This window comes from Macaca nemestrina, chromosome 1 (genome assembly GCF_043159975.1).
Source record: "Macaca nemestrina isolate mMacNem1 chromosome 1, mMacNem.hap1, whole genome shotgun sequence".
Classification (NCBI taxonomy): domain Eukaryota; kingdom Metazoa; phylum Chordata; class Mammalia; order Primates; family Cercopithecidae; genus Macaca; species Macaca nemestrina.
In genome coordinates, this window is record NC_092125.1 from 110,312,659 (window position 1) to 110,331,338 (window position 18,680).

Sequence of the window (18,680 nt, forward strand, 5' to 3'; positions counted from 1 at the left end):
CAGGCTGGTTGACTCACACTTGTAATCCCAGAAAATCAGGAGGCTGAGGCGGGAGGATTGCTTTAGGCAAGGAGTTGGAGACCAGCCTGGGCAACAGGGCAAGATGCTATGTCTAAAAAGTTAAAAGGCAGGCCGAGCTGGGAGGACTGCCTGAGCCCAAAAGTTCCAGGTGGGTCAGCTGTGGTTGCACCAGTGCACTCTCGCCTGGATGACAGCAAGACCCTTTTTTTTTTTTTTTCCTTTACTACTTATGCTTTAAATGTGATGTTTCATTAGGGAAAACTTTTCTTGTTGAATTTGTAACATGAAAAAATAATAGATTTAGCTGTAGATTAAATTAATGGTCTTGGCTGGGCTTGGTGGCTCACACCTGTAATCCCAGCACTTTGGGAGGCTGAGGCGGGTGGATCATCTGAGGTCAGGAGTTCAAGACCAGCCTGGCCAACGTGGTGAAACCCCGTCTCTACTAAAATACAAACATTAGCCAGGCATGGTGTCTGGCGCCTGTAATCCCAGCTACTCGGGAGGCTGAGGCATGAGAATCGCTTGATCCCTGGAGGTGGAGGTAGCAGTGAGTAGAGATCATGCCACTTCACTTTAGCATGGGTGGTACGGTAAGTGAGAGTGTGTCTCCAAAAAAAAAAGAAAGGAAAGAAAAGAACTTTTTCATGTGAGGAAAATGAATGCTTTCAAATTAGCATGCCTAGAGCTAGAGAAAGAAACCACATCCTACTTCCCTGCTTTTTAAAATTTTTAAAGTTTTTTAAAAAATAATTTATTTATTGAGATGGAGTCTCACTCCATTGCCCAAGCTGGAGTGCAGTGGCAGGAGTTTGGCCCAATACAACCTCTTCCAGTCGTATTCAAGTGATTGTCCTGCCACAGCCTCCTGACGAGGTTTCATCATGTTGGCCAGGTTGGTCTCAAACTCCTAACCTCAGGTGATCCGCCCACCTCGGCCTCCCAATGTGTTGGAATTACAGGTGTGAGCCACCACCACTGGCCACTTTCTCACTTTTGAGCTATGTATGCATCCACTGAAACTGCTTGCTATTGCCACAGTTAGCTGTGAAGTAACCTAATCCTGTGCACTGGACACCATCTCTCACTCCCTGTAGCTGAACAATGTATAGCTAATCCCTAATCAATGTTATTTCTATAAACCACTGGGAGTTCCTGGCAAACAACTTTCTACCAGCCAACTCCCTGTCTCCTTTTTTGGTCTTTACAAACCTGCTTGTAACAAAGGCCAAACAGAACCCATATCCAAGATTGCTTGGGTTTGAGCCTTCCGGGCATTTACCCTCACATTGGCTCAAACAAACTCTTTAAATCATATTTTGTGCTTAAGCCCCTTCCTTCTAGGTCGACGTTTTTGGCCCTGGGAGCAGGATTCAGAGCCACTCATCTCTGACCAACTGACTATCCTCTCAAAGGCCTCCAGGGTGGCTAAATAGTAGTAAGAATTTTATTGGTGAGATCAGTTTGCAGTCCAGGAAGAGACAGTCTCTGGTGTGTGTTTTTGAAGAGGTGCTTTCTCTTCAGAGAGAGAGAGAGACAGAGAGAGAGAGGGCAGGTTGGTTTTTGTGCCTCACAGGGTGTGTATCACACAATGGAGTTATACATATTCAGCAGGTTTGGGGAAAGACCATTTCTGAGGGGTATTGAGCTCATGTGCAACGGGTAAACATATATGTAACATGTACCTCATCTTCACATTGGGAAGGGATTTTAGCATTGAAATAAGGTGGAAATTGGCTTTTGATGTCAAAAGGTGAACTACTGGACACGAAGTCGGTTTGTGTGCAGTCCCTGTAACATGGCTGAAACTGGCTTGATATCTGCAGTTGCTTATCAGGAGAGAATGAAAGGCCACTCCTCTGTCCCATTGGAGGTCTAGTGATCTGGGTTGTAAATCCAGTTGAGAAGGGCTGGGAAGATTTTGACAATTTGCCTGCCAGCTCCTGTTGTCAGGAGTTTAGCAAGAGTGTGGTTTTTCCTGTAGCCATAGGAATTCAGGAAGTTGTCATGCCAGCTGAGCCCTGAACCCTTGACCTGTAGCAAACTTTTGTTTCCTTAACCTTAGAGTCTTATTCTCTAAGGGGGCATGTATTTGCGTCTCTCAGATCACACCACATTCCTCCTGGACTGGGTGCCTGGCCAGCTCTGAGGCTCTTGAGTTCTGACTCTGAGAGAAACAGTTGGGCAGTAGTAAAGGGTGAATCCTCCTGAAATCTGGACCTTCCCACTCTTTGGTTGAAGGCTGGGGTTTGCTTGAGTGTCCTTTCCAGCTCTCCCTTTCTAGAACGGAGGTTTTCTGTCTTTACCCTGTGGGTAAGAGATTTGAGTTTCAGGGGAAATAACTGCCTTTTCCACCTCTGCGTCAGGACAGAAGGTTTGGGTTCAGTCAGGCAAAGAGCTCTCCAGAGAGCTTCTGCCTTTTCTGCCTCTGTTCCTCGGCAGGAAGGTCTGGGTCAAGGTATTGGCCGGTAGGCACTGGTGGTTTCCTTTCATGTAGCATGTTGTTTTGAACATTGGGACTTAGCTTTTCATTTGTGACTAGTTCCTGTTAGTTCTTAACTGGAAAGTACACGGAGATGCATTACCCTGCCCTGAAGAAAAGAAGTGATCTGCTCCCGCTGACCTCTTCAGGTGCTCCAAGTGACCGGGGACGCTGCAGAGGTGTCGGGGTCATTACTCACCATGTGAAGGCAGCCTCATAGGGCACTCCCCATCAGAAGAACATCTTTATGAACCCTGTTTCCTGCTCTTCTGGGAGGGTATATGTGGGACGGGTCCCCCATAGCACATACACTCTGTGGCCACCTAGTGGTTAGAAACAGTGGGAACCACTGAGACAGCGATACACAACTCCGGTGTTATCTGTAGGAGTGACTTCATAAGCACCGCACCGTGACCCAAATCACATTGCAGGCCTTGGTCATCTGAAAAGCTCCTGAATTATGGGAAATGAAGCTTCAAAATTTAGCACACTGTGAAGAAACAAACGCCTTTAGAAACACCAGCTGGGTTTATGTATAACACTTATGAGGCATCCTCTTGTAAATGTCCAAGAAACTGGACCCACCTAACCAGGAAAAGTCATAAGGAGAATGAAGAAAATGGGGATCTTTTGAAATGCTTAAAATAATTTATTAGTGTGCACAATTGGAAAAATTTGGTTTTAGAACCAAATTAAATGGGAGACTTACTTCCAATAATACCTAGAAATTTCTAAAAGAACTGAGAAAATTGCCTCCAGTGAGGAAGTAAGCTGAAGGAGGTTAACTGACATGTTTTCTGAATTGAGAATTATTGAGGAGGCTTTGTCTCTTTCACCCCCAACTGCTCCTTCTCCTCCTGCCCCTGCACCTGCATAGTCTCCCTTACCTAAGCCCTCCTTTCCTGCCTTGCCTCTTCTTCCATCACCATCACCTGAGGAAAGTCCCCAGCGCTCTGGCCCCTTCCTTGAAACTTCTGTTCTGACCGCTTTCAAGGTAAAACCCACAGGAAGAGGGGAGCCTACCATTCTGTATACTGTAAAATGTGAATTAAGAATATCATAAAAGACTTCCCTAGGCTGGGCACGGTGGCTCATGCTTATAATCCCAGCACTTTCGGAGGACTAGGTGGGCAGATCACGAGGTCAGGAGTTCAAGACCAGCCTGGACAACATGGTGAAACCCTGTCTATACTAAAAACACAAAAATTAGCCGGTCATGGTGGCACATGACTGTAATCCCAGCTACTCAGGATGCTGAGGCAAGAGAATCATTTGAACTCGGGAAGTGGAGGTTGCAGTGAGCCGAGATTGTGCCATTGGACTCTAGCCTGGGTTACAGAACAAGACTCTATCAAAAAAAAGAAAAAGAAAGAAAAGAAAAAAAGAAAAAAAGACTTCTCTGATCGAAATTTAAATACATTTTCCCCTTCTAATTCTAAAGCAGCCTCTAAGATCCTACAGTGTTTGGGAGGAAATTTGACTTAATTGTCCAAACTTTTGAGCCTGGACATTCTGATCTTTATCAATTAATTCACATGCTGGTGTAAGAAGGCAGGGCCACTAAATGGTTGAAAAGGGCAAATTGGGATAATCCTTTAGAGGATTTTTAAAAAACAGACTGAAGCAGACAATGAAAGGGTCTGCATTTTGGCTAAATACCTCCATGTTGCTATTCCCCAGCTCGTTCCTAAAAATATAGATTGGAGAATTCAGCAATGCACTTAAAAGGTCAAGCAAATCTGTCATTGTTATTTTAAATGGTTGAGATTTATTTATTGATTGATTGAGACAGGTACTCACTCTGTCACCCAGGCTGGAGTGCAGTGGCTCCATCATGGCCCACCACAGCCTCAATCTCTCAGCTCCAGCAATCCTCCCACCTCAGCCTCCCAAGTAGCTGGGACCACAGGTGCATGCCACAACGCCCAGCCAATTCTTTGATTTTTTCATAGAGAGGAGGTCTCGCTGTGTTTTCCAGGCTGGACCTCAATGAACTCCTGGGATCAATCAATTCTCCCGCCTCAGCCTAACATTTACACTGGCAGCAGAGATGCATTTGGAGTAGGTGATGATTTTGGAATCCTTTAGAAGCAACATAGATATCTGATTTCATCAGGTCAAGTCATCAAAAATCACCAATAAGTCTCTGACCTTTTAGAAGCAATTTGAAAATCTGAATCTTTGGCCATCATTAAAATTCCTGGTCATTCAAAATTAGATATTCCAGAGAGCAAGGACAATCATTTTGCTGATGCTGCAGCTAAGAATGCAGCTCTGAAGGTGGCATCAGACACAGAACTTCTCGAAATGACCTTGCTGACTTATGACCCATTGAAGTACAAATTTGTACTTCATTAGAAGTACAAATAGGCTGGGCATGGTGGCTTGTGCCTGTAATCCCAGCACTTTGGGAGGCCAAGGTGGGCAGATCACCAGAGGTCCGGAGTTTGAGACCAACCTGGCCAACATGGTGAAATGCTGTCTTTACTAAAAATACAAAAATTAGCTGGCGTGGTGACACATGCCTATAATCCCTGCTACTTATGAGACAGAGGCACGAGAATCGCTTGAACCTGGGAGGGAGAGGTTGCAGTGAGCAGAGATTGCGCCACTGCACTCCAGCCTGGGTGACAGAGCGAGACTCTGGCAAAAAAAAAAAAAAAAAAAAAAAGGAGCATAAGTGGGAGTTCCCAAGTAGGAGAAGGATCTCTGGAATGATAAAGGGAACAAGTTTCTTCCAGAAACAGGCTTATGGTATGGGCCCAATGATACACTGATCCACCCCTTAGGCTTCAATTACCCTTTTTACAGTACTTTATAAGCTGAGTCATTGGAATTCAGACAAAATGTTAGCATGGGGAAAGCAATGGTATTGAAAATCATTGCCTATGATTGCAGAAAATGTTTAGTTTTGCTATACTGTCTGTCCCAGACATAACCCTGGAAGACCCCTTCATGGGTCACAGGAACATTTTACCTTTAGGACCCTTTGAGACATGGCACTTAGACTTTACCCAGCTGTCTCCATCTCAGGGTCACAGATACCTTCTGGTGCTAATTTGTATGTGCTCACTGGGGTGAAGCATTTCCATGTCGATGAGCCACAGCCCAAGTAGTAGGTGGATTGTGATTAGAAAAAGGTAATTCTTCATGGGGATTGCCATCTGAACTCCATAGCAACCGAGGAATACACTTCATGGGTCAGGTAATTGGATCGATTTGTAACGTTTTTTCTGTGTACCAGCATTTCCATTGTGCCTATCACCCCTAATCCTCCGGGCTGATGGAATGCATTAATGATACAATAAAAACTCAATTGGCAAAGCTAACAGAAGTTTTTAACCTTTCTTGGCCAAGGATCTCCCACTGGTTCTGGAAAATGTCCACACTCTGTCTCTTTGAAATAATAACAGGAAGACCCATGCAGTGGTTAGATGAAGGTGCTTATGAATCTGCACTTCTTAAAGTTGACATTCTCCATTACTGCTAAGATCTCACAAAACTCACTAAGAACTCTACATTAACAAAGGATTCCTTTCATAACGAACTCCTGGGAGAAGAAAATATCAACAATCACGGCCTATAACCTGGAGATGTTGTTGTACACTGGAAACAACATCAGATAAAATATTCCCCCCAAGACTGTTGCAAGGGACCACATCGGGTATTATTATTTTATGTTATTTTTTTGAGATGGGATCTCATTCTGTTCCCCAAGCCAGAATGCAGTGGCACAATCATGACTCACTGTAGCCTTGAACTCCTGGGCTCAAGTCATCCTTCTGCCTCAACCTTCCAAATAGTTGAGACCACAGGCATGGACCACCGCACCTGACTCACGACAGTGTTACTGACCAATCTGTGCCGGTAAACTTAAGGGTGTTGACACATGGATTAATGTTTCTCTTGTAAAAGGCAACCCTACCAGGGTGGACATCTGTCAGTGGAGATTTTCACTTAAAGGTAACTTGCAATCTTCCTGACAGAGATGGCAAGTAGCTGACATCTGTTGTAGTCCGCTTTTGCCCAAGATACAATTCCAGTGCTCACTGCACCTGAAAGAGTTAGTGTCTTTTTCTGTTGACTGGAATACATACACTGTTAGGGATCCTTTAAGGTGTAGGGGTCCTCTCTTGGAGGTTTTGGTGAAATCACCCTATACGTATATTCTCTAAAAATACAACACACTAGTCCTATTGCGTGTATGTGTATATACATATACATACATACATAGCAAAATGCCTATGATCAGATTGTTGTTTTACTGTCCCTAATTAATTTGATTATAGCAGGGAGGGATAATTCTCTGATCAGAATCTTACAAACCATTGCACTATGGGAAATTTAACAAGGTGCTGGGTTCGCCACCTTAAACCACCAACCACTTTTGGCCATAATGACCATTGGCACATCCTGTGCTAAATTTTACCTGTATTCCTCCTGATTGCACTCATGATGCAACTCAGGGTCATATCAAGCAAAACCTGTTTCATTAAATCTTTCTGACTCACCCTAACCTTCCTGCCTCGTGTCTCAGTTTAACCCATCATAATCGTATTGTCAAAATAACTGCCTGTAATCCCAGCACTTTGGGAGGCCAAGGCAGGAGGATCATTTGAGCCCAGGAGTTTGAGACTAGCTTGGGCAAAATGGTGAAACACTGACTCTACAAAATATATACAAATTAGCTGGGTGTGGTGGTGCCCACCTGTAGTTCAGCTACTCAGGATCATGAGGTGAGAGAATGACTTGAGCTCAGGAGTTCAAGCCTGCAGTGAACCCTGATGAAGCGACTGCACTCCAGCCTGGGCAACAGAGTGAGACCCTGTCTCCAAAAATAAATAAATAAGCTGGGTGTGGTGGTGTGTGCCTGTAATCCTAGCTGCTTAGGAGGCTGAGCCATTGAGCCTTGGAGGTCAAGAGGTCAAGGCTCTACTGAGCTGTGATCTTGCCACTGCACTCCAGCCTGGGAGACAGAGTGAGTCCCTGTCTCAAAAAGTAATTATAATAAGAATAAAAAGTACAAAACCAACCAGACAAAAAATTAGTTCACTCTGAAACGACAGTGGTAAACACCATGATGCTATTGGAAAGTTAAAAGAAAAACACTCCCTCCTGCTATCAGGATCCAACCTGCCCTCTTGCTCTAAATTTCTGACCCATGGTTTAAATGCCCAAAAGCTGATGTACTCAAATTATAGCACACTTCCCTGTTCTGCACCAGCGTTTATTTTTGTTTCTTGAAAAGATCACCATCCATGGCCCTGTAAATGTCTAAAGGCATGGAATGATGACGTGCAATATCATAATTGTTATGTATTTCTCATTGTTTTACTTCTGAGAAAACTAATTTCATGGTATTCTGAAGACTAGAGACGATTCAACAAGTGACAGCAACTGTAGACTTCACTGAGGCCTCTGTCTCTCTCTCTCTCTCTCTCTTTTTTTTTTTTTTTTTTTTGCCACTCTATGATGCCCTTTTTCTTTCTTTTCATTTTTTTTTTTTTTGAGACTGAGTCTCACTCTGTCACCCGGGCTGGAGTGCAGTGGTGTGATCTTAGCTCAGTGTGGCCTCGAACTCCCAGGCTCAAGCTATCCTCCCACCTCAGCCTCCTGAGTAGCTTGGACTAAGGTGTGTGCCACTACACCTGGCTAATTTGTTGCCATGTTGCCCAGGCTGGTCTCGAACTCCTGGACTCAAGCAATCCACCCACCTTTGCCTCCTGAAGTGCTGGGATTACAGGTGTGAGCCACCGTGTCTGGTTGTAATGCCCTTTCAATTGGACTTTTGGGCTTTCTTAAAAATTCCTCAGTGAGGTGGCTCCTTTCCTCCCTTGTCCCCTGCCTGAGATAGGACTATCTGGGAATGAGCCTTTCTGGCAAAGAGGGACACCTTGACTGAGCTTCTGATCATCAATGCTTTCAAAAAGAAAGATTTAAAAAAACTTTTTAAATCTGAGGAATGTGAGCCCTTTCAAATGATCAGGCCCAGAGAGATGTTAAACCGAGATGTCAACCCCTTCCTGTTCCTTCCTTTTGAGCTGCACTGAGCTGTGTACTCATCTGTTGAAACTGCTTGTTATCACCTCAAGTAGCTGTAAATTATCCTAATAATGCCACACCAATCACTATACCCCATACCCTATAACTTAACAACATATAGCCAATCACCAATCAGTGTTATTTCTGTAAACCAATGAGAATTCCTGACAGGCACTTTCTATCAGCCCACTGTCTGTCCCCGCTTTTGACCTTTAAAAACCTGCTTGTGACAAAGGCCAAAGGGAGCTCAGATCCAAGGTTCTTTGGGTGTGAGTCTTCCAGGCAGCTGTCTTCACGTTGGCTCAAGTAAACTCTAAATTGTATTTTGTGCTTCAGCCTCTTTCTTTTAGGTCAACATGTTCAACAACAGTCAAGTGAATAAATAAGTTAATGTATATTCATACAAATAATACACACAGAAACAAATAACCATATGAATGAGGTGAAAAATTCATAGACATAAGACTGAGTGAAAGAAGTCAAACCTACTTCTGAAACTGCCTTTGCAAAAATTATAACTGGGACAATTTTCATGGTGAAAGAGATCTGATCTAACTGATTCCATCTTGTTTCTAATGTCCAGGCTGTCCTTGTTCATCCCTGGGCACAGGCTGAAATAACTTTGGGAGGAACTTAGTTTAGGGTTTAGCTATGAGAGATAGTATCCCCCTTCCTGCCTGAGGACTAGACTGCCTTTGCAGGACTAACAAATTAGCCACGAGATTAAAAATTATAGTTTAGGAGTCATGCAGCCTCTGGCTGCAAGATTCTAAACCTCTCCAAATTGTTCCTGGAGATCACATCATTATTGGAAAACCTAGGATGAGTGCTTGACGTATTTTGCCCACCTTTCACTCAATGGATCAGGTGGCATCAGCTAGACTGATAACCTGGCTCATCTGGTCTTGTGGCCCCCACGCAGGAACTGACCCAGTACAAGACAACAGCTTCAGCTCCCTGTGATTTCATCTCCAACCTGATCAATCAGACCTCCCAACTCACTGGCCCCCATCCACCAAATTATCTTTAAAAACTGGTCCTGGAATGCTTGAGGAGACTGATTTGAGTAAAAATAAAAGTCTGGTCTCCCACACAGCCAGCTCTGTCCAAATAACTCTTTATTGCAATTCCCCTGTGTCAAAAAATTGGCTCTGTCTAGGCAGCAGGCAAGGTGTACCTGTTGGGCAGTAACACTCCTGCCCCCCAAACCCACTACACACTGTATGACTCAGTTTATATGAAAGTAAAGGGCAGGAAAAACTTGCCTGATAGATTTGCAGAGATGGGGTGGAAACCATTAATAAGTCTGTGGAGTATTGTCAGAGTTTGGTGTTGTAGTCTACATATTAAAAGTAATCAGTTAAACACCTGAAATAAAATTTCCCCCAAATATGTTTGCCAAATTTGGATGACTTTGTTTCTGTCTTTGCAGAATATAAAGTGTTAACATGAGGTAAGCGCTAAGGTCTAGAGAAGGCAGTGGAAGAGATGATAAAACGACTCCAGCACCATGCCTGAGTCCAGTGTGCTCTGCTGGGGCAGCACATTTTTGTACATTGCTGTATTTGAAAAAAACCTACAAGATTCATGAAACTGGACAACCGTCTTTATAACACTCCTAGTGATAAAACAAGTAAGGATGGCTGGTTTGCAGTCATCTGAGCAGCCTGTCTAGTTTCACAGATACGGTTTCTCTCTGATATTGAACGACTTCTAATTTCAAGCAGAAAGCTACATCACAAGGATAAGCGTATGTGAAAAGAACCGGTTTTCTGTGTAATCCTAAACTTTCTAGTTTGCGCATTAAAAGCCATTATTTGAAGAAGAGAGCACAGGCTCCAGCTGGCAGTCAAAGGGGTCCTTGGCATCACAGGCTAAGAACCTACTTCTTTGGGAGAGAGCAGGGGCGGGGAAGGGAGGGGAAGGAGATAGAGGCAGGCGTCACTTCCTCCGCTGGCTCCCGCAGCGGGTTGGTCGGCTGAGTGGCGGAGGGTGGGGCGGAAGAGCAGACGGGACCGGGAAGGGCGCTGTCGGTGACATCACGGATAGGGCAATTCCTATGTAGATGAGGCAGCTCAGGGGCCGCTACTTCGCCAAGAAGGATGTCTCCTGCTTTGGGAGCAAGTCCAGGACCGCCGGTTGGACGTGAGAGTCCCATCTGTGTGTCAGGGCTAGGAGGACTCGGAGTGGCATGGGGCGGGGCGGGGGCGACGTTTGGAGTCCGGGGGGGACAAGTGACCGTGTGTATAAAGGTTGAGGCGTATGGAGCTGTGGCAGGGCGGAGGTGGGTGAACTCATACTTACCTGGCAGGGGAGATACCATGATCACGAAGGTGGTTTTCCCAGGGCGAGGCTTATCCATTGCACTCCGGATGTGCTGACCCCTGCGATTTCCCCAAATGTGGGAAACTCGACTGCATAATTTGTGGTAGTGGGGGACTGCGTTCGCGCTTTCCCCTGGTTTCTGTAGTGCTAAAAGCAGGTTGTATGCGAAGGTCTACCTTTTGCTTTTATTGGTGTATAATCTCGGTGGTGTCGTGTTATTCTTATAACCAAATGGAGGGGAGATACGAAGTGATAATAAGTCTGCGTCGTTCCAGCCGCAAGAGAAATAAGAAGCATCAGCCTGTTCCTGTTTGACAATGATGTTCCTGTTTAACACAAGCTGAGTAGCTCGAAGGCCGCACATCTTTCTTTCTGCATGAGGCTACTTATTGTAGAGATTGGTCCTATGGTTTCCAGCGTCTTGCATTCTCACGCTGTGTAAAAATCTTCGTGTTTTTCCCTATCCCCCAGTCACCTTTTACACAGACTCTGCTTCTAACCGCAGCCCCCACAGGAGTTTATAGGATTTCTGTGCTAGCGGGGAATGTGTTCTCACCTCATAGAGCCAGGTACAAACTACGCAGACGGGCGCTGTTCCTTGGGATGAAAGCAGGGCCTTTGGGGCTCTTAGTGTCCCCGTTGGGTTGTATACATAACACGCTTACTTTGTGGAGTGGAACAGGTCTGCCGGCGCCCAGGTGCCCTAACGCAATTCATCCCGAGGCCCGCAGGTCAGAACCGCAGTCTCACCTGTCTTTGCGAAAATGCGCTGCGATCCGCCCTGAAATACAAGGCGGGAAGTTTATGAGGAGCCGGGTCCACTATCTCCTGCCGTTTACATGTCTAGTCTTTCTTCAGACTTCATTCAAGTGACAGCTTCTTGTTTGATGTCTCGCTTCCACATCCTACGTCCATTGCCAGGCAACTTTCTAAATAGCACCCCGACCCATCCTTCCCAACCCCAAGCCGCCTCTTCCTATCTCTGGCGCCAGTGTCCTCCCCCGTCCCTCTTTCTTCAAGCCCTTGCTTATCACCTTCATGGACAGAAAATACTTAGCTCTCTCAACCTGCGGTTTACACCTGACACGCATGAGTACCCTGGCAAATTCGGACGTTTCCTTAATACCCCTTCTCAAATGGCATTGTAAATTCATCTCCTTTTAACTCCCAGAAGTATCTAATTGGTTTTGTCCCTGCATTACATGATCACGAGAATTCCACTACAGAAGAAAATCCCAGGCCTAGTGATGGCGGTTCTGGGCATTTTGCCACCCTCTCCCAGGGTGTGTTTTCTGACCCCACCCACTTCTGATCTGTAATGTCCTGGTCAATAGAAACTACCTGGCCCAAACGGATAAGGCAAGGAGGACCACGGCGGGAAGGCCTATGGTGTCCTCTGTTGGCTACCCTGGGGACGGCACGCATAGATCCGCTTGTCCCGAGAAGCCTCTGCCATCCCGATCCGGGTGCGGTACAGAAATCCGCCGCTCCAAAGAAAACCGGCTAGAACTCACAGGACACCCGGCAATTGTTCTGGACACTGCGAGTGGAAGCCGTACGTCCTACGGACTGATCTAGCTTGAGGAAGACGAGCCATTTACTTCTAACCCCAGCAGCGACAATGCCTTGCTCAAATATAAAATATATGAACCAAGACCGAAAACAACTTTCATTGTGTTACTGATGAGCAAACGGGTTCTTAGAATGTTTAAGAAATGTCCCTTGTTTCGGGACCGGCATCACTAACGTATGCTTGGGATTCCTGATCGAAGAGTTTCTGAGCGAAAGCAGCCCACCAATCCAGTGGCTGAGAACTGCTTGGATATTGGCTTCCAGGCGCATCACAAATACCGAGGTTCTGACAAAGACGTGAGCTTCTGCCTGCCTTTGGGAAGGCCTTCTTCCTGTCCTGGCGCTGCCACTTGCCTTCTGTTTGATCTTGGGCCACGTCCTTCAATTTGCTAGGCTTCAAGTTGGAAAGTGTTACAGGAAAATAATAATAATGTGCAGTTAGAATTATTGCACGGATTACAGGAGATAGTCTAATAGTACAGCTAGCATCGTGTGTGGCTTATGTTAAGGATTTGCTGATAGGAAACAATATCCCAGATAAAGTTTTTTCCCCTTAATTATGAAATATAATAAAGAAAATTGTGTAGACTTCTGCTTCAGGCCTCAACTTTTTTCAAAAAACATTTGAATGAATTTTGCACTTGTGAAGGTGACATCCTTTTACAAAATAAGTTAATACTAAAGAATAACGAATGGAATTTACAAAACATAGATTCACAACAATAACTTGTTCTTAGCAGCTTTGTTTACAATAGTCCCCAAACTGGAAACGGTTCATATGCATCAAGAGGTGAATGGACCTATTGTGATATATTCATCCAATGGAAGATGGGACAAGTCATGGAAACATGAAATAGCATGGGTGAATCTCAAAAACCTCATGCCGAGTGATGAAAAGAGTGCGTTCTGTATGGCATCATCAGGCTGAATTTCTAGAACAGGTGAAACTAACCCATATAGTGACAGAAACTACATCATTGATTGCTGGAGTCAGAGAGTAGAGGGGACTGACTGCAAAGGGCACAAGAGGACCTTTTGGAGTAATAGACATGTCATCAAATTTGAAATGGATGCATTGTACCATATTCAACCAATGCCTTAATCAATTTGATTGTAAAAAGTAATAAGAAAACCACTGCAAGTTGGGTGCGGTGACTCATGCCTTTATCCTAGCACTCTGGGAGGCTGAGGCAGGCGGATCACCTGAGGTCAGGAATTTGAAACCAGTGGGCCAAAATGGTGAAACCTCATCTCTACTAAAAATACACACACACACACACACACACACACACACACAAATTAGCTGGGTGTGGTGGTGGGTGCCTGTAATCCCAGCTACTCAGGAGGCTGAGGCAGGAGAATGTCTTGAACCTGGGAGGTGGGGGTTGCAGTGAGCCAAGCTCATGCCACTACACTCAGGTCTGGGTGACAGAGTGAGTGATGCCACACCAAAAATAAAATAAAATAAAATAAAATAAAAAAACAACAACGAAAAGAAAAAGAAAAGGGCCGGGTACAGTGGCTCAAGCCTGTAATCTCAACACTTTGGGAGGCCTAGGCGGACGGATAACGAGGTCAAGCGATCAAGACTATTCTGGCCAGCATAGTGAAATCCCAACTCTACTAAAAATACCAAAATTAGCTGGGTGTGGTGGCGTGCACCTGTAGTCCCAGCTACTTGGGAGGTTGAGGCAGGAGAATTGCTTGAACCTGGGAGGCGGAGGTTGCAGTGAGCCGAGATCACGCCACTGCACTTCAGCCTGGGTGAAAGAGCAAGACTCCATCTCAAAAAAAAAAAAAAAAAAAAAAACAGAAACAAAAAAACACTGCAAATCATAATGTCTTCTACTTAGTTTCATGTAGGTTTAGCTTTAGAAGATTCCTTTAGAAAAGTCTCTCGAAATGTGATTGAGAGTTCGGGAATTCCTTTGTTTCTGTCTTTTTGTCTTCAGTTAAATTCATGCACTATTAAATGGAATATTTGTAAAATAAAAGTACAGTCTAGGCTCAATTTTACAAAAGCATATATGTATATGTGGAGATATATATATATAAAAAAATAACTCCCATATATATATAGCTTTCTTTATTGTTCTATTTTTTCTTTTGTGGGGGCGTGGGGAGGGACAGTCTAGCTAAAATACACATTCTTCTATCTGTAGATATACCAGAAGAACATGACTCGATCAGTGTTGCCCTAATGTTAACAAAAGTTATTTTGAACTTAAGGTAATCAGAAATTTTACATATCTGCACTTTTTCTGTATTGGTGGTATGGTCTATGCTAAGCATGTATAATTTTGTTTTTAAAAAGTGAGAGTAACTTTAAAATTGTTTGGAAGACAAATATGTACATGTGCGAACAGTACTTAATTCCAGGTGATGGGAATATGGATGACTGGTTATCTTTTTCTTTCTGTATCTTCTATATTTTTATTTTTATTTTTTATTTTATTTTTTATTTTATTTTATTTTTTTTTTTGAGACGGAGTCTCACTCTGTCGCCCAGGCTGGAGTGCAGTGGCGGGATCTTAGCTCACTGCAAGCTCCGCCTCCCGGGTTTACGCCATTCTCCTGCCTCAGCCTCCCCAGTAGCTGGGACTACAGGCACCTGCCACCTCGCCCGGCTAGTTTTTTGTATTTTTTTAGTAGAGATGGGGTTTCACCATGTTAGCCAGGATGGTCTCGATCTCCTGACCTCATGATCCGCCCGCCTCGGCCTCCCAAAGTGCTGGGATTACAGGCTTGAGCCACCGCACCCGGCCTCTTCTATATTTTTAAATGGAAAACTCAGTGACCTGGAAGTGAAAGAACAGATTAGATTTGGAAGGGGTGTGGGGCAGGTGAGAGGAAAATGTAAAGAGAAGGACAAACCCAGTTCTGGCAGGACCCTGTTTAAGTTGAAGGTTTCTGGGGAGCAGTTGTTGGGACAAAAAGGAAATGGGGAGGCAGGAAAATCATGAAAATATTTAGGAGAGTGTATTGCCTGTCTCATCATTCCTCCTCCTTTTGTGTGTCTTCAAAAGAAATACACAGACTTACATTTCTTTTCAAGCTTGCTTACCATTTGTGTTTCTCTTTTATTAGTGTAACTGCCCGGTAGGTTTATCTTGCTGGTTGCCCAGAAAAGCCAATGGAGCTGAGAACAACAGGCTTTCTACAACAGAGAAAGAATTTAATAAAAGCAGAGGCAGCTGAGGGACCAGGACAGGGGTTTATTATTACTCCAATCTGCCTCCCCCCAAATTCAGAGACTAGGGTTTTGTTGTTGTTTTGTTTTTCGGATAGTCTGGCAGGCAGGGGGCTGGGGAATGGGCAAAGCTGATTGGTTGGTTTGGGGGATGAAATCACAGTGTCAGAGCTTGTTTACGGCACTGAGTCAGTCCCTGGGTGAGGGCCACAGGACCAGATGAGCCAGTTTACCGGTCTGGGTGTGCCAGCGAGTCCATCATAAGGCAGGGTCTGAAAAATACCTTGAACACCCTGTCAAATCTTAGGTTTGATACCAATAATGTTATATAAAGGCACAGTTGGGGAGCTTAGGAATCATGAGGCTTCTGGCTGCATGGCTCCTGAGCCATAATTTCCAATCTCGTGCCTAATTTGTTAGCTTTGCTAAGGAAGTCTGATCCCCAAGAAAGGAAGGGGTTTGTCTCAGGAATAGGTAATCATCTCTGTTTCAGACTTAGACTTGGAACTAAACTCCTCTCATAGTTAGCCTGGCCTATGCCCCGAAATGGACAAGGGCAGCTCAGAGGTTAGAAGTAAGATGCAGTCAGTTAGGTCAGATTTCTTTCACGGTCATAGTTTTCCTATGCCAGGTTTTTCTCACTGTCATAAATTTTGCAAGGGTGATTTCATTAGGAGCAGTATAAACACAGTGGTTCTGAGAATGTCTTCTGGAGCCAGGCTGCCTTCACTTCAAATTCCTGCTTTCAAATCCTCCTTTGCTGGCTGAGTGACTCTGGGCAGGTCACTTAATGTATTTGTGCATCTCAGTTTTCTCATATGGAAGATGAAGGTGACGGTGTGACCTCTGCCTGAGGTAAGGACTAAATGAGTAAACATATGCACTCATCAACTGTGTGTGACATGTGGCACTTTGTGATTGATTCAGGCACGGTTGATGATGTGCATATGTTACTCATGTGCATGTTAGCTCTTGTATTTTGCCTGCAACACTGCACAAAGAGCAGATGTGATGAAAACCGGTTGCACAGAAGTTATAGCCATGATACTTTGCTGTGGCCGTGCACCCTCCCAGGGAGACTGCAGTAATCCTCTCACCAGCAGTAACCTCCTGGGCTGGGAGATCCCAGGAAGGCCCCTCAATCTCCAGCAGGTGTGACCCTCAAGGAGCTTCAGGGAAGGAGCTAGAGAAGTATTTCTATCTGGGAGGAACTGGGAGCTTATTAGCTCATCTGTTCAGCTTATACACGGGGGAATAATGATTCAATTTCTTGCTTCAAATCTGCCCCAATAAAATGTTTATAGTTTTATAATGAAATACATTTGTACATGTAAGGGAGGAAATATGACTTTTCCTCACCCAGCCTAGGTTCACTGCTGAGAGACCCTTACAGCAAAACACAGACCAACAAGAGAAGAGCATGTGTATTTATTGAATGTAAGATTTACATGACCGGAGTGCCTTCCAAAGAAAATGAAAGCCCATGGAAACAGCTAAACCTCAGGTTTGGTTTGGTTTTGTTTTGTCTTGTTTTTGTTATTTTAACAGTAGTTTTATTGAAGAATGGATGGTCATGGAGAAGTATGATAAGACAATAAAAGTATGATCTAACAGTAACCAACTGGGGAAAATGTAGCCGGGCCTCTGTGTTCAGGCTCTTCTGTGTCCCTGGGTCTTCACACTCCAGGAATCACCTTTCCTTGGGTACAGAGAGGGCACCTCTCACATAAGGGTTTTATAATTGACTTCAGGGAAGAAGGGGAGGGGGAGGTGACAGTGACCTTCCTGCTTCTGTTGTTTACTCAAATTTCTTTAGCATAAAATATTCAATACCCTAAGATGTTATATTTTGGAGTAGCATGTCCTGAACCCCATCATGCTCATGCAACAAAACCCAGTCATTGAAGAGCAATGACTACAAATTTTTTTTTTTTTTTTTTTTTAGACGGAGTCTCGCTCTGTGGCCCAGGCTGGAGTGCAGTGGCCGGATCTCAGCTCACTGCAAGCTCCGCCTCCCGGGTTCACGCCATTCTCCTGCCTCAGCCTCCTGAGTAGCTGGGATTACAGGCGCCCGCCATCTCGCCCGGCTAGTTTTTTGTATTTTTTTTAGTAAAGACGGGGTTTCACCGGGTTAGCCAGGATGGTCTCGATCTCCTGACCTCGTGATCCGCTCGTCTGGGCCTCCCAAAGTGCTGGGATTACAGGCTTGAGCCACCGTGCCCAGCCCACTACAAAATATTTAAATTCAAAATACAAATGATGGCCAAGAGGGGTGGCTCATGCCTGTAATCCCAGCAGGGAGGTGCCGGGAGGCCCAGGCAGGCGGATCACTTGAGTTCTGGAGTTCCAGACCTGCCTAGACAAAATGTCAAAACCCCATCTCTACTAAAAAATACAAAAATTAGCCCAGCACATGGTGCACACCTGTTGTCCAGCTACTTTCAGGGGGTGGGGAATGGGTGGGCTGAGGGTCAACTGAAACAATATTTACAAATGATTTTTTTTTTTTTTTCCTATAAGGCTAGTCAAGTGAAACAGTGGAAGTGGAGAAGGAACAAAGAAACCTGTAACTGGTTGTGATCACTTCTTTGTAAACAGGAATGGATTTTTTATGCACTATACTCTGTTATCACATTTCCGTATGCTGCAAAGCTGGTGGTGAACAGCAGAGCCCTGGTCCCTTCCTACACTTATCTCTAGGGATAACAAATTTTAATGCATGCAGCCTACCTCTGCATAACTATTGTTACTCTTTGACTGTCCAATTTTCCATCCCAGGCCCTGCAGTCCAGCCTGCAAGAGGAAACGGGATTTGTGTTTCCTTACCTGCCAGTCCACTCCAAGGAGCCAAGAAGGCGTCCTCTCACCCCCCACTCCCGGCTCGTCCTCCAAACTGAGCCCCTCAAAGACTGCGGTGTTTTTCAGTCCTTCGTAAGCGCTCTCAGCCCCAAAATATGAAAATGAGAGCGATGGTCCTGAGTGCCTGGAGCGACATCTTAATTAGTTCCCAAGGCTGACCCATCAGGAACCTCATCCCAAGTGCTCTGA

General features: G+C 44.8%; 1 protein-coding gene and 1 non-coding gene across 2 annotated transcripts in view; one reads left to right on the forward strand and one right to left on the reverse strand.

Annotated features, from left to right (window-relative positions):
* Positions 1 to 18,680, reverse strand: part of LOC139360234 (myomegalin-like) — a 139,221-nt gene that overhangs the window by 42,757 nt on the left and 77,784 nt on the right. The window lies entirely within an intron of this gene.
* On the forward strand, positions 10,842 to 11,005 carry LOC112426220 (U1 spliceosomal RNA). The gene has a single exon (XR_003017508.1). It is a non-coding gene; the product is annotated as a U1 spliceosomal RNA (small nuclear RNA).